General features: G+C 46.2%; 1 protein-coding gene across 1 annotated transcript in view; it reads right to left on the reverse strand.

Moving 5' to 3' along the window:
- Positions 1-4,662: 4,662 nt before the first annotated feature.
- The window catches only part of LOC310646566 (heparan sulfate glucosamine 3-O-sulfotransferase 4-like), a gene marked incomplete at its 5' end in the record, with an annotated part of 102,956 nt that continues 92,379 nt past the window's right edge, over positions 4,663-15,239 (reverse strand). Inside the window, one exon of the mRNA XM_083373133.1 lies at positions 4,663-4,743. The remainder of the gene's footprint in view (positions 4,744-15,239) is intronic.

A 15,239-nucleotide genomic window follows, 5' to 3' on the forward strand; every position in this document is an offset into this window, starting at 1 on the left:
ACGGTCCTCTCTACACCCACTGCTCGATTACCTTTCCCAGAATCTTCCCGGGCATTGACGTCAAACTGATTGTGGTTTTCTGGATCCACTTTTTCTCCTTTTTCGAAGACTGGAACTGCACCAGCTCTCTTCCAGTCCTCTGGGGGTTCCCCCAGGAAGATGAGAATCGCTCAGCCTTCAGTGCCCCACAGAAACGGGTGAAACTCTATTTCCCTTGCTGCTTGGCACCCAGAAGGCCAGGAAACGTTTTGCTGGGCTGTCTTCCTGACATGACTGCAGGAATGTCTTTCCCCAAATGGCAGCCAGGCACGATGATGAGCGCAGTAGTTAAATTAGGAGCCATTTCTGCTGGAAACCCTGGTTGGAATCCTGCCGTTGGTTCACTGGGGCTGAGTAAGTATACAGGACCAAGTACCGTAGATTTTCTCGAGAGAGATCTTCATTCTGAAGGCCAAATTTGGCCGTAAGGTCTGCCTCAGTATGCTCTCTCCAATAAGCAACTGAGTCAGAAAATCATTTAACAGGGCTCTTGGTTAGAGAACTCTGACGAAGAGGGTCTCTCTGTGAAATACAGAGAGAAGCTGGAAAAACGGCTTACACAACAAGGAAACTTTAGGAGACTTCCGGATGGCAAGGCGACGCCGGAGACAGCCATTTCTTGGCTGTCAGTCTCGCGGCTCCGTAGAGCTGCCGAAAACAGCGTCGATCAGCTGTTCGGCGGCTCGGAAGCCCCCACCTCGGGAGAAGAGGAGGGGGTGAGCGTCCAGGTAGGGGTAGAGCTCTCCGGGGCTGCCAGAACTTAGAGTTTTGGCGGCTGAAGGATTGAGCCCCCCCGAAGCCTGGGCATGCTCCGGACTGCGAGGCGCCTCTGCTCCGGGTTTTTTGGAGCAGAACAGGGCGTTCGCAACCATCCCTGCTAGCAAGGAAGAGCTTTTGAGAACGAGGACGCAGGCAGAGCGATGCAGGAGATTTTGGTGAAGATGATGTTTTGATCTTTAACTCAATGGACTTTGCTGAATCTGTAAGTGAAAGTGCGTAGTTAACAAGAGAGGGTGAAAATGGCGGTTATATCTTCTAAAGTTCCTGCCCTGAGGCAGCAGTCTTCGGTGAAAACTTCATTGTCCTCTGCATCTGAATCTGTATCAGCTTTTACAGCAAAAGATTTGCAGAATCTGTTGCAAGAGACTATGGAAAAGCAAATGCAGCAATTTGTTGAGATAATGGAGAAAAAGTTGGAGGAGAAGTTTACAGAGAAATTAAAAGAAATGAGAGCAGACATCACATCTGCAATACAAAGCATGGTTAAAAGTATTGAGATTTTGGATGAAAGAGTGGAAGATCTTGCTCAAAATGATATTAGATTGGAAGCCAAAATGACAGAAACTGAAAATGTAATAGAGAAAATGGATTTTGATTTGATTTCGACACAGTATTCTCAGATGGAGTTTGCTTTAAGAATCAGAGGCCTAATAGAAAATCCTAAGGAAAATTTGGAGAAAATGGTTTCTGAGGCTTTGGAAGGGGTGTTGAAGCGACCAGCAGATGAAATAATGCAAGATATAGATAAAATCTTCCGTGTTAATTCGTGGATCGCAAGACAAAGGAAACTACCCAGAGATGTGGTGGTTTATTTTACAAAGAGAATGATTAGAAATGAAGTTATCCAGGCCTCCTACAATATTGATTTTGTAATTGCTGAGCAAAAAGTTCTGATTTTAAAAGAGATCCCTGCAAAGATATTAAGAAAAAGGAAGGAATTTGCTTTTTTGACACAAGAATTGAGACGACGTGATATTAAGTTTAGATGGCAAATACCAGTGGGTATGGTGGTGACCTATGAAGGTACGAGGTACTGTTTTACTACGGAGATTCAGGCACGTGATTTCTACAGTAAGGTTTTAAAAGCAGTCCCCATACCATCTTTGGAATCTACAAAGAAAAAAGGTGAGAGAGAGTCTCAACGTTCCAGAGAGTACCCGCAAGTTGCTGAAGGGTTAATGCAGATGGATGTGAAAGATATAGGAGTGGGTCAAATTTCATTATCACTGGAGAAGGCCAGAAATTGGAAGAGGAGTGCTACTTCTGGACGAATGAATCAAGCCTGAAGATTTAGTCACATAATTGTAATGTAATAAGGATTATGGGAATTGGAATTGCTAGAAGGACTAAATATTTGGGGATATATTTTCTACCCTTATAAAATAATTATGTAATATTTCGTGTTGCTTTAGTTCTAAGATGATTATGAAAAGTTAATTGGGAAGATTTGTAGTAGTGTTTATTGATATTCTGTAGGTTATGATTTGTTATTTGGATGAAAAATTTTAAGCTTTTAGTTGGATAGAAGAATAGTTTTATAAAATTGATATAAATTGTTTTCTTTGTGATCGAAGTTAATTTGTAATATTTTTATGGGTAATATTGGAATAGGTAATAGAATATAAGAATGATGTGATTATATAAAAATTTCTTAAGTTTGGAAAGTAATCTTTGGTATTTTAAGTTGTATAACACATTAGGATAATGTGAATTTAAAGCTTAGCTGGAATGAGGAATAGTTTTAGACAATTGATATAAATTGGTTTATTTGAGATTGTTTTTATGGGTATTAGATTGGAAGGTATTATTTTGTATTTGAATAATCATTGATATGATATATATATGTATGTTTGGAATTTACCTATATGAGTTAAAGTTTGATAGTTTGAATAGCTTAGGATTGTTTGCGTAAGTTAGATCATGATTGTTTGTATTTTTATATTCTGTGTTTTGGTATTAGATTGGAAAGTATTATTTTGTATTTGTATAATTATTGATATAATATATATATATATATGTTTGGAGTTTTTCTTATATGAGTTAAAGTTCGGTAGTTTAAATAGTTTAGGATTGTTTGCGTAAGTTAGATTATGATTGTTTGTATTTTTATACCCTGTATTTTGCTCTGGGAAGCCGGGGGGGGGGAGGGGAAAGGGAGGGAGGGGTTGGGGAGGGTTGGGGAGGGGAGGGGGAAGAGGGGGGGGGGAGGGGGTTGGGAGGGTTTTTTTTCTTTTTTTGGTTTGTTAAAGATAAAATGTATTGTAAAACTTTTTAATAAAAAAAACAAGGAAACTTTAAAGTAAAAGCTGTTTGGTTTAGAAATAATCATCTATCCAAGTTATATTGTAAGAATTAAAGGATCCAGTGATAACCATAAAAAGGAGCTTTGTATGCTAAATAAAAGTTAAAAAAAATTGCAAGGGAAAAAAATCAGAATGGGTGTCAGTAAGATACACAGACAGCGCTTCCCAATGCTGGGCTTGAATACTTGCTTTGTTCATTACCTAAAAATGCAACTATTTTATCTAAAACTTATTGAATACTTCTCTGCCAGTTCTGTTATTTTAGAAGAAAGGCAAATTTTACATACAAGAAAACCCATTTTAGTCAGTGAAACAGTACTACAAAACCCATATTGCAAGTATTTCAAAGTCCATCCTGCGTGGCCCTTATTCCTCACCTTGATTCTTATCAGAGCTGTGTAGCAGGGAGATACGAATGAGGCTTGGAAGGACAGGCAGATGAAGGAAGATAACGAGGAACATGAGTTGGTAGCGCATGTAACATATGCTCCTCAAGTCTCTCATCTTTGCTATGAGATGGAGGAATACAATAGCAAATGCGAGTACTACAAAGTCCATCCTACGTGGACCTGGAGGTGCCAATGAAGTTACTTAAATGCCTCAGGCTGCAGGACAGAGCCAAAGAGTTTCAGACTTCAGACAGGCCAGGAGAGGACCTGGGCATTCAGAAGCCCTGCAAGCTGTGCCCGGAGTTGATGCTTCCAGAGCAGCCCCTCCAACTGTTTCGGCATCAGGAGGGCGGAATCAAAGCTGCAGCTTGCCCATCGTCTCCAGGTTCTCTCATCAGGCTGGGAGCCATTTCCCATTTATTTCCCCCAAGTGGCTATACCCAAGTGGCAGGGTGCCATATGATCGTATTTTTATTTACTTTAATAAGGCTCATTATCCTGAAGAGAGAGAGAAGGAGGGAGAGAGGGAGGAAGAGAAAGAGACATTTCTGAGATGGGAGTGTTAAAGGAATCTGTTCCACTTGGCCACCAGGTTTCTCTTTGAAGTTCAGATAAAGCCTTGGATGGACTCTGCCATCTGCTACCTGCTGTGCCTTAAATCCAGAAGGTTGTTGTTGTTGTTGTTGTTAGTTGCGAAGTCGTGTCCGACCCCTCGTGGCCCCATGGACCACGTTCCTCCAGGCCTTCCTGTCCTCTACCATCTTCTGGAGTCCATTTAGGCTCACGCCTACTGCTTCAGTGACTCCGTCCAGCCACCTCCTTCTCTGTCGTCCCCTTCTTCTCTTGCCCTCCATCTTTCCCAGCATGAGGCTCTTCTCCAGGGAGTCCTTCCTTCTCATTAGGTGGCCAAAGTATTTGAGTTTTAGCTTCAGGATCTGGCCTTCTAAAGAGCAGTCAGGGTTGATCTCCTCTAGGACTGACCGGTTTGATCGCCTTGCAGTCCAAGGGACTCGCAGGAGTCTTCTCCAGCACCATAGTTCAAAGGCCTCAATTCTTTGGCGCTCAGCCTTTCTTATGGTCCAACTTTCACTGCCATACATTGCAACTGGGAAGACCATAGCCTTGACTATACGCACTTTTGTTGGCAGCCTCTGCTTTTTAGTGTGCTGTCTAGATTTGCCATGGCTTTCCTCCCCAGGAGCAAGCGTCTTTTAATTTCTTGGCTGCAGTCCCTGTCTGTGGTGATCTTGGAGCCCAGGAAAATAAAATCTGTCACTACCTCCATTTCTTCCCATACAAACGGGAAAGAGGGCTTCTCTTGTTTGGTGTATCACACAGCACGGTGAAGAACAGGTTCAGTTCAAAATCAAACCTGAAGACAATGAACAATATATTAAGTTTACTGCATTTTGAATTTTGGGAGAGTCCCAGTTCTCTCTGATAACCAGAAGGGCAGAAATCCACCCTAATTTCAGCTTTGGGGTGGATCACGTTCATTGTGTGAATGTTTGCCAACACCAAACTGTAACACATTTTGCACTTTTTGTCCCTGTCTGTCTGCAGCTGTTTCTGGAATGTGGTAAGCTTTCTGTCTTATTGATTTTGCGTCTCAAGTGTTTGTTTTGTGTATCGGTACTTGGCTTGCTTGTAACGCTTTTAATTCCTCTGAGAGTATTCCCAGATCAGCTTCTGCTGTGAGGTTAAGCTGGGACTTGTCTACCTGCACAGCGAGGGGCCAGTCAAAAGCTTGCTCTGCAAAATCTTCCTCTTTTCTCGTTTCCTAACTGGGTTTTATGTACAAGGCAGACCTTGTGCCACCCTCCAGGGGCCTTCCCGCTCACGGGAAGGTTAGATTCCTGAGTTTGCAACAACTGCACCGTTTTGTCTCCTAGTGTGACTTTTATATCCTACAACACTTTTGATTCTCCTGAACAGCCTTCAGATTCTGCTGTAACTGAGTTTTTATAGCTTCTCCCTTTACCTGAGATTGTACTCCCTTTATGTGATATATACCAGTATACGTGTGTGTGTGTGTGTGAGAGAGAGAGAGAGAGAGAGAGAGAGAGAGAGAGAGAGAGAGAGAGAGAGAGAGAGAGAGAGAGAGAGAGGGAGGGAGAGAGAGAGGGAGAGAATGAGAATATTCCAATAGTCTTTGGAACTGGAATTTTGTTCGTCCACCCTTCTTCTCCATAGTCACTCTAGTCACTCCCCCCCCCCCCGGTCTTTTTCCATGTAAGAATTAACAAGGGCTGAATATGCCAAAATAACACCCACACTTACTTACTTGACCTTTTCTTTTCAGAGTCAGTTAAGGCTCTGCCAACTCCCTGGTGACATGCTGTGGCTTTGCTCTGGTTCCAGATTTGCCGCCTTTGAGGAGCACGGGCAGGCTGAAAGAGGGTGGCTTGCTCTGCCAGGATCTCATGTGATTAATCAGCTCGTCAGTCATGGCCGGTGCTGCTGAGGGTGGTGCAAGTTTTTTCCTGAGCTTTCTAGTGGCTGAATCACCGATAACCCAACTATGCTGGTTTCTTTGATTGGCGTTGGCAACTAAACCACGGCGATGCATGAAGTGGACCAGGAGCCGTGGTGCTTGCTTCCCCTTTGGCTTCATGGGCAGGACTGGCCATGAGGCCCACAATCACTGCAGGTCAAAAGAATCTGCCTCCAGGTCCTGTTAGAGTTATGCCTGCCCTCCACCATCGTCAGAGGAGTTTTGTGCAGGAGGGTCAGCAGATCTGCTATCCAGCTCTGTGGAACAAAGGCTTGGTCCGCCTTTTCTTCACTCGTGGGGTTTCCTCTGACTCCTCTGTCGAGGGCTCAAGACCACAGGCACTATCCCCTCATTATCCTTTGCCAGCCCTGCCCTCCGATGGGGATCTAAGGGGTGTGTGTCTTATATCCACCTTCCATTTCTTCCTACGGGCTGGCTTCTAATTCTGCCAACTGCCTAAAAGCTTTCTCTTGACCTGGCAAGACGGCCTGGCTGTGGGTGGGGAATTCTTCTGTACCTGGAGGTTTGTCACCTCTGCTCCTGGGTGGGGTGGCATTGCCCCAGGGCATAATCTGGGGGTCATCCTGGACGTGCAAATCCTGATCATAGCCAAGAGGATCTTATCTCAGCTTTGCCTTGGGTGCCACTTATGCCCTTTCTTGGATCAGGAAGTCCTCTCAGTCAGTCATGGTCTGGCCATCTCCTGGATGGACAACATGCTCTGCACTGAGCTGCCCTTGGAAAAGATCGGGAGGCTTCAGCTCCTGAAAAATGGAGTGGTGTGGGCACTTATGGGCACCTCTACGGCTGCCCGTGCATCGCCTCCGCTGCATGAACTGCATTGGGTGCCAGTTTGCCTCCAGGTGCAATTCAAGATGTTGGCTATCACCTTTGAAGCCCTGCGTGTCATAGGAGCATCTCATCCCTATTACATCAACTCATCCCACCTGGGCACGTTAGGGACCCCTGCGGTGGGCTCTAGGAGGAGAGCCTTCTCCGCTATTGCCCCACCCTGTGGGATATATCCCAGGAGGTGAGGTCGGCCCCAGGCTTCTGGCCTAAGGCAGGCTCTCCATCTGGCACGGTGCCTTGTGGAAGCTCTCTGTCTCTCTTTTTAACTTTGCATGTTTTTATATGATTTCTATGGTCTCTTTCTATTGAAACTTCCCAGAATCACATATAGTACAGTGAGATGGGAATGTATAATTTTGATTAATAAATAAACGGGAAGGTAAAATTGCAGACAATCGTTCTGTCTCCCTGTCTTCCTCCAGCTTTTCTATCATTTTCTCTTGAGACCAACTGTTTTCCCTTCCTGCTGATGTTGCAGACGTGCATCTTTAGCTGTTAGGTGCCCACGCGCTGGCAGGTGAATACCGACAGTTACTTCCTTTGGCAACTCAGTCACAAGATTAGCACTGGTTTTCTCCACCTGATCTAAGATTTGAAGGCAAAGCAGACAATGTCTCATTTGCCCAGAGACAGCAGAGACGGCCTCTAAGCCCATCTGGGTGATGTTCTGCCTGGTTCATTTCCTGCCAGTGTACAAGGTCCTCTCGGCTTCCTGGCACAGACGTCTATGGATGCCATGCCCCCTTTCTGCTGGGGAAGCATTTTCTTGAATTACATGTCAGTATTTCTCAACCTTGGGAACTTTAAGACATGTGGACTTCCACTCCCACCTAGAAGAGGCGCAGTGGCGCAGTGGTTAGAATGCAGCATGGCAGGCTATTTCTGCTGACTGCCGGCTGCCAGCAGTTTGGCAGTTTGATCCCGTCCGGCTCAAGGTTGACTCGGCCTTCCATCCTTCCGAGGTGGGTAAAATGAGGACCCAGATTGTTGGGGGCCACAGGCTGACTCTGTAAACCAGGGCTTTTCAACCTTTTCACCCATTGTACCACTTTTAGGATAGGGCAACATCCGAGTACCACCAGTCGCCTAGCAAGGGGTCAAAAACTTGATGCCCGCCCCCCCCAAAAGGAAAAAAGTGATGAAGCACAGGTAGTCCTTGACTTACAACAGTTCGCTTAGTGACAGTTCAAAGTTACAATGGCACTGAAAAAAGTGCCCCCCAAGCCACAGCCAAGCAAGACATCTGCCTGCCCGCCCGGAGGTGCTCTTCCTTCTGTCCGAGGTTTTCATTGTTGTGAGCATTTCTGTTGAGGATTGGCAGTGGGGGCAGGGTGGCGGGTGGTTTTTATTCCCCCCGTCTGCTGGGTGGTTGCAGCAGATTTTGGTCACTTCATATGACCCTGGGACACTGTGACCGTCATAAATATGAATCAGTTGCCAAGCATCTGAATGTAAATCACAAGACCCTGGAGATGCTGCAACATTCCAGCTGATCGGCGCTTCTTCTGGGCTCAGAAGCACCAGGATCAGTGCCGATCCTGGTGCTTCTGCTGAGCCCTGACAGCCCTGAAGAAGCACTGATCCTGGCGCTTCTGCCGAGCCCTGACAGCCCTGCAGCTCCAGCCGTCTCTCACTCAGGCTTGTGCGATGCTGCCACTGGTTCAGCTCATTCCCCTCCCCCACTACCACTTTTCTAGGATGGTTGCGTACCACCTGCCAGGTGCCAATGTACCACAGGTGGTACCCATACCACTGCTTGAAAAGCCCTGCTATAAACCGCTTAGAGAGGACTATAAAGTACAGTGGAGCAGTAAATACATCTAAGTGCTATTGCTATTGCTAATTCCCAGAATTCCCCAGCTAGCCATGCGGGTTGAGGAATTCTGGGAGCTGAAGTCCACACGTCTCAAAGTTCCCAAGGTTGAGAAACACTGTCCTATGTTACTACAAACAGACATTTTTGAACTACTTTTCGCTCTCCTTAACAGGTTTTGCCCTCTTTGGATCTTCTCTTCCTACTGGATCAGGTTGTCTAAGAGGTTTTGTTCTCTGAACATTGCTTTTTCTCTTGGAATTTTGTCTAGTCCTGCTCTGAGACTTTGGCCAAACCTGAAACTCCACTGTGGGTGTCTTCTGAGCTCCTGGCTGCTGAATAATTCTCCACCAGTTCCACTGCCTATTTTGCATTCAGACAGAACCGGACTGGGCTTGGTAGGACTTGCAAGGACTGTTTGTGGGCTACCTCTCTGCTCTGGCCACATGAGTCCTAAGTCCAGTAACTTTGCCCTCAACTCTACAAACTCACCCTGTGGCCATCAGAACGCTCTCTGCTGGATGCATCCTTGGTTACTCCCCCAGGGCCAGCACCATCTTCTTTGCATTCTCCTCCTCTCTGACTGGAGGAGCAGGAGATGCTCTCAGTTGGGCCTGGACTAGGACATTGACTGAGGCAGGTCTCCCAAACATTGCAGAGAAAGCCTCAGCCTCACCTCCGTCTGCCAACTCGGGGACTTTAATCTGGCAGGCAAAAACCCCCAGCAGCTGCCAGAACCTGTCGCTTTGTCTCCCCGGCCCAACCGTTGCAACTGGCACCTGGCCCTGCAGTTCTTTCTGCCTTCTGCTCTTTCTCTCTCTTGGCTTAAGCCCGTTCTGGATGTTTGACCTCTCTAGGTGGTCTATCTTCTACAAGCGTCTTTCTGGAGAGTCGTCCGTCCTCCTGCTGCTGCTGAAGCCTTTCTTGGAAAAGTTCTAGCCATTCCCCTCACCCTCCTGGCAAAGATGGGGATGCAGTTTGGGAAATATTGTCTCCGCCCCCAATGGCTGCAGGATGCTTTGGACTGACTCTGGGTTCTGCTGCCTTGTTAACTGCTCTCCTCCCTCAACTGCTGCAGCCTCAGCGCCTCAGTCCTGGCTTTGCCTAGCCTGCCTCTTTGAGCATCTCTGCCAACCTTTGACAAAGGCCACCCACGGGACCTCACCTCTGACTCCACTGGGGCTGCAAAGCCTCCGGATCTCAGTCAGAGCGCTCAGCCCAAACCCTCCTTTCCATCTCAGCCACAGGCTTTTATTCACCACACGGTGCTATTTGTCCCTCGGGCCCCACCCCTGCCAGCGTATTGTCCTGAAGGCTGGATATTCGCAGGCTGAACCAGATGAACTCCACATGCAAACCTTCCTTTTCTTCTGCTTTATTCATTACACAAAGAACACTGCTTTCTCTTTCACTCATGCAAGGTGAACCCAGTGAGCAGTAGTTTATCTGACACAAAAGTCTTTGTCCAGTGTCTCTTATAGTTTGGGCTATAAAGGATCTTTGTATGCAGTAAAAAATCCCAGTGAATGAATTTATTGCTTCATCTAGCATTCCTAGGTTATTAGATTATCTGGTTTCCTATCTGCCATATAATTCTTCTAATGAGGCAGTCTTAACTTAAGACTGTAATTATATGTGTAGTTATCCCTAAAGCTCCCATCAGAGTTAATCAAGGGCTTTATTGATGCTTAGCTGGCAGCAAGTTCATATTCTTTCTTCTGCTTCTCTTCTTCCTCTGTTCAGGTAAGCGTCAAAGTCTGCTCCCCTTTTATCTTCATTAATTTTCTCATCACCTGAAATTCTTCAGTGTCCATTCTAGAACCAGCAGATCTTCAACAGCAAATGCTGTCTCGATTCATTTTGATTTGATTGATCCATTTTGATGCTAGCCATCTTCTTCCTCTCAAAACTGCCCCTTCCTGGCAATTCATCTCCAGGTTCCCTTCCTTTCTCTTCTCCCATCCCAGTAAGACATTCTCTGGGTGTGAAATTGTTTACATGTTTCACTCCCTGCTATTTCTTAGACTGAGCTTATCACCTCCAGGCACAGCTGGCCTGTCTGGAAGATGGTGCGACTGGATGCCAGAAAAGACGCTGTTGTGTCACAATCTGCCTTCTTAGAATTTAAGTCCAGTAATCTGTGTCCTGTTCCGATCTTTTGTCTTCTTCTAAATGGTCACAGGGTGATAATGGAATTATAGTTTTGGAAAAGAGCTTGGAGATCTTCTAGTTCAACTCCAGCACAGGTCGAAGTATAGTCCAGTGCCTCTTCAACTCTTCTTGAGAACCTCCAGGAGGCAGACTGATCACCTAATGACTGATCATTCTCATGGTCAGGAAATTCCACCTTATTGTGACTTTAGACTTCTCACAGTAGCTTGCTCAGTCATTGGTTCTTGTCCTATTCTCAGATACTATGCAGAATAAATTCAGAGTCTCTTTCCCTGTGATAATATTGGAAGGCTCCTATCAGGTCTGTCTCCCCCTCCTCCCAGCCTTCTCTTCTTTAGGTAAAAGGTAAAGGTAAAGGTTCCCCCGCACATGCGTGCTAGTCGTTTCCAGCTCTAGGGGCCGGTGCTCATCTCTGTTTCAAAGCCGAAGAGCCAGCGCTTGTCCGAGGACGTCTCCGTGGTCATGTGGCTGGCATGACTAGACACCAAAGGCACACGGAACCTTCCCACCGTAGTGGTCCCTATTTTTCTACTTGCATTTTTTACGTGCTTTCGAACTGCTAGGTTGGCAGAAGCTGGGACGAGTAACAGGTGCTCACTTCTTTAGGTAAACACAGCCAATTCCATTAATTGTTCTTCATATGACTTAATCTCCAAGTCAATCATTATCTTTAATACTTGTTTCTGCACTCCTTCCCTTTCTTGATGTCATCCTTATATTGTCACAAGAAACGTACACAGTTATTCCAGGTGGTTTGACCAGACCAGCTTACAGAAGAACTATGACTTCCCATGATCTCGCTACCATATCTTGGTTGATGCAGCCCAAGATTGCATTGACTCTTTTGGCAGCTGCAGGAGATTGGCTGGTGTTTAATTTGTGGTCTACCAGGATACCTAGACCATTCTCACAAGTGTTACTGTTGAGCCAGGCACTGCCTATCTTGTACCTGTGCATCTGGTTTTGCCCTACTAGAATGTATAACTGTGGGGTGTTTGGTGCTCTCTGAACTTGGTTGGTTTCTTGCAGACATCAAATGATGATGTTACCTAGTTTGGCTAATGAAACATCTGCAAGAGAACAACCAAGCTCAGAGAGCACCAAGGACCACTTATTTCAACCCTGAGCTACAAATATTCTCTTTTATTGGTATGTAGAACTGTGGATTTCTCTCCATTAAATTATATATTGATAGAGAGGCCCCAATATTCAAGTATACTAGGATTCTTTCGAACATTGAGCCCATCTTTTGAAATGCTAACAATCCCTCCTACAGCTTTGTGTGTCTGCACCTACGATGGGTAGCCTTTCCATCCACTTGTCTGCATCATTGATGAAAATGTTGAAAAGTGCAGGGCCCAGGACTGAACTCTGGAGCGCCCCTCTGCATGCCTCTCTCCAGAGAGACCTAGAGCTTTACATGCCGGGCCACCACCAACTGTGAAACCATCCATCTTATACTGTTCTCTTTTATCCAGAAGAAGGCTAGGATCAACTTAAGTTACAGTCAGCTTGTCGTGCAATCTTTTGAAGAATATGAAACGTCTACCTTTAATTTATATTCAGCTACTAGTCCAAGATCCCATATTACCCTTGTGTACTTGATATATTTCTCCTAAGCAGTAAATTGCATTTACCTGTCAAATTTCAATCTCTTATTTTCAACCCATTTTTTTAGCCTCTAACCAAGATTTTTTGAAATTTATTTCTGTTTTTCTATGTATTCACTACCCTGTCCATTTTTGCATTGTCTGCAGATTTAATAAGCATTTCCTTCGCCTCTTCACTTCAGTCAATAATTTACTTTTTAAGTAGAGTCCAAACCTGTACTCGGGGCATCGCATTCAAGTTTGATGAGAAGCCCTCAGAGTATGACTTTTGAGGCTGGCATATGGGTCCTTAACTGTTGTTAAGTCATAAGCTGCAGCTGGGAGGTGAAAGCAGCCCACGTGGGAACCGGGCCCTCCCCCAACTGCACTGCCGAGACAAGTCAAGAATTGCAGAAGGAGTTGTTCACTGGCCCTCCTGGAGGACAGGAGGAAAGGCTCTTCCAGCCCAGTCTCTGAAAGAGGCCAAGGATTGTTGCCTTTGGCTGCTTTGAGCCCCTTGAAAGAAGCTGCACAAAACTATGGATTGGTCTGAATGTAGATGAGTAACCAACATGGGGCCCGATGCTTGGAAACACGGCCCTCCAGCCCTCTCAGGGTGGAAAGAGAAATAGGATCACCTTGAAGCTCTAAGTGTGTGTGTGTGTGGGGGGGGAGATGTCAGCAACAGGTCATTGTGGTTGCAGTGGTTGCCTCCATTTCAGTGTGAAGGGCACACCAGCCCTGAGCACTTTGTGCCCGCCCAGAGAGGTGGGGGTGGCCACAAGCCTTGAACACACACCCACATCGTCACCTTTTGGGGTGTACTAACCAGACCAGAGGGACGTGGTGGCTCACTGGGTTAGGATGCTGAGCTTGTCGATCAGAAGGTCGGCAGTTTGGCGGGTCGAATCCCAAGTGCTGTGTAGCAGAGTGAGCGCCTGTTACTCGTCCCAGCTTCTGCCAACCTAGCAGTTCGAAAGCACGTAAAAATGCAAGTAGAAAAATAGGGACCACTCCGGTGGGAAGGTAACAGCGTTCCGTGCGCCTTTGGCGTCTAGTCATGCCGGCCACATGACCACGGAGACGTCCTGGGACAAGCGCTGGCTCTTCGGCTTTGAAAGGGAGATGAGCACCGGCCCCTAGAGTCGGAAACGACTAGCACGTGTGTGCGGGGGTACCTTTACCTTTACCTTTTTAACCAGACCAAAGCAGGAACAAAATCTGACTGGCCTGACAGTGGAAGAGAAGGCTGCCAGCCGGCTTGGAAGGGTATCCCAAGGGACAATGTGAACTCCCCCCCCCTTTCATGCCAGGATCCTCTGGCACAGTTAGGAACAAGGTTCTGAGTGAAGAGGAAGAGTGTTTTTCCCTCAAGGGATGCTAGAATCCCAGTACAGCAATACCAGGCTTCTTTTTTCTTTTCCTGAAAACCCCTCTATTCTAATTTAATACATAATTAAACATTTGATGACTTTTTAAGTTTCTGGCAAAGGATGGGAGAGAGGCAAGAGGGCAGGCTGTCCGTGCCCGCCTCTGAGCAGGAAATCAAAGCTTCCGCTCGCTTTGCCCGCTGCGAGCAGCATCCAGCCTTGGCACACCCCCTGCTAATGGTGCTTAATGGTCCCTGTAATTGGTGTCTCAAGTTATTCAAAAGTAAATTTACTAGAAAATAATTAGCAATTTTATAGTTCACTACTTCTTCATTTTGTTGATTAAAAAAATACAGTTGCTTTTTTCCAGTGGCACAATTGTACGAGGTGGTAAAATGATTTCCCCCTGCCTGCTAGATAGGGATTATGCATGGCAGTGTGGAAACACACCAGAGATGGGGGGAGATGGGAGATGTTCTGTTTTCATTATGCAGCAAAAGGAAGAAGCTTGTCGGCTTCACAGGGAGCCTTTGATCTGTCCTGACTAGTTTCCGAGCAACCCGGAGTTTCTTTCTCCTGGACCAGCGAGATTCCAAGGCTCACTTCAGACGTTATTTCAAACACGGGCAGTCAGATTCTGAAGCTGGCCCACAACGTCCCTCCAGAGGCTCCGCACCAAAGAAAACTGCCATCGTAGGAGTTAGTGAAGCCGAGCAATGATATGGGTGCCTAACCAGGACTGCAACTAACCATGGTATGTCCTGTTGTCTGAATGGAGCCAGGGGCTCTGCCATCGAGCAGCCCCAGCTGGTGGTTGAGGCCGGGCATTCAAAGGTTGGTATCTCATTTCAAATGGTCGCCTCTCGGCTTGGCTCCCAGGACTGCTCCGAAGATAGTCCAGGAATATGAAATAATGACTCTGTCCCGTGGGCATGGAAAGAAAGATGAAGTAAGAATTGTGACAGAGGGATTATTCATTTATAAAGGACAGAAAATTAGGTTTGACAAGGAAAATAGAACTGATGATTCCAAGTTATATAGAGAGAAAACAGAGCAATTAGAAGAATGTGAGACCTCAGGATGGAAAGATGGAGGGAGACATTTTAAGACATACAAATATAATGGCTGGCCGGTGGTCTGTTACGAGGATGCGAGTTTGCCCACTCTGTTAGGCAGAAAAGAGCTGGGCGTGTAAGGAGAAACATAAACACAAACCAAATCTAGGGCGAATGGGTGAGGAGGCAGGTGAAGACCAAGAAAGCGGTCAAGGGGGAATGGCCAGGCAAGGGCAGGGAGGAGGAGGGGGGGAGGGGCACGGCAGTGGTGCAAAGGAGCTTTAGCTGCGTTTTCTTCTCCTGCAATATCTTCACTTCCTGTCTCTGCAGTTTGCATAATGCTTATTTCCCAAGGAAAGATGGTGATGGGGGTGTGGGGTGCA

This window comes from Vipera ursinii (assembly GCF_947247035.1).
Source record: "Vipera ursinii genome assembly, chromosome: 13".
In the NCBI taxonomy this organism is placed as follows: Eukaryota; Metazoa; Chordata; class Lepidosauria; order Squamata; family Viperidae; genus Vipera; species Vipera ursinii.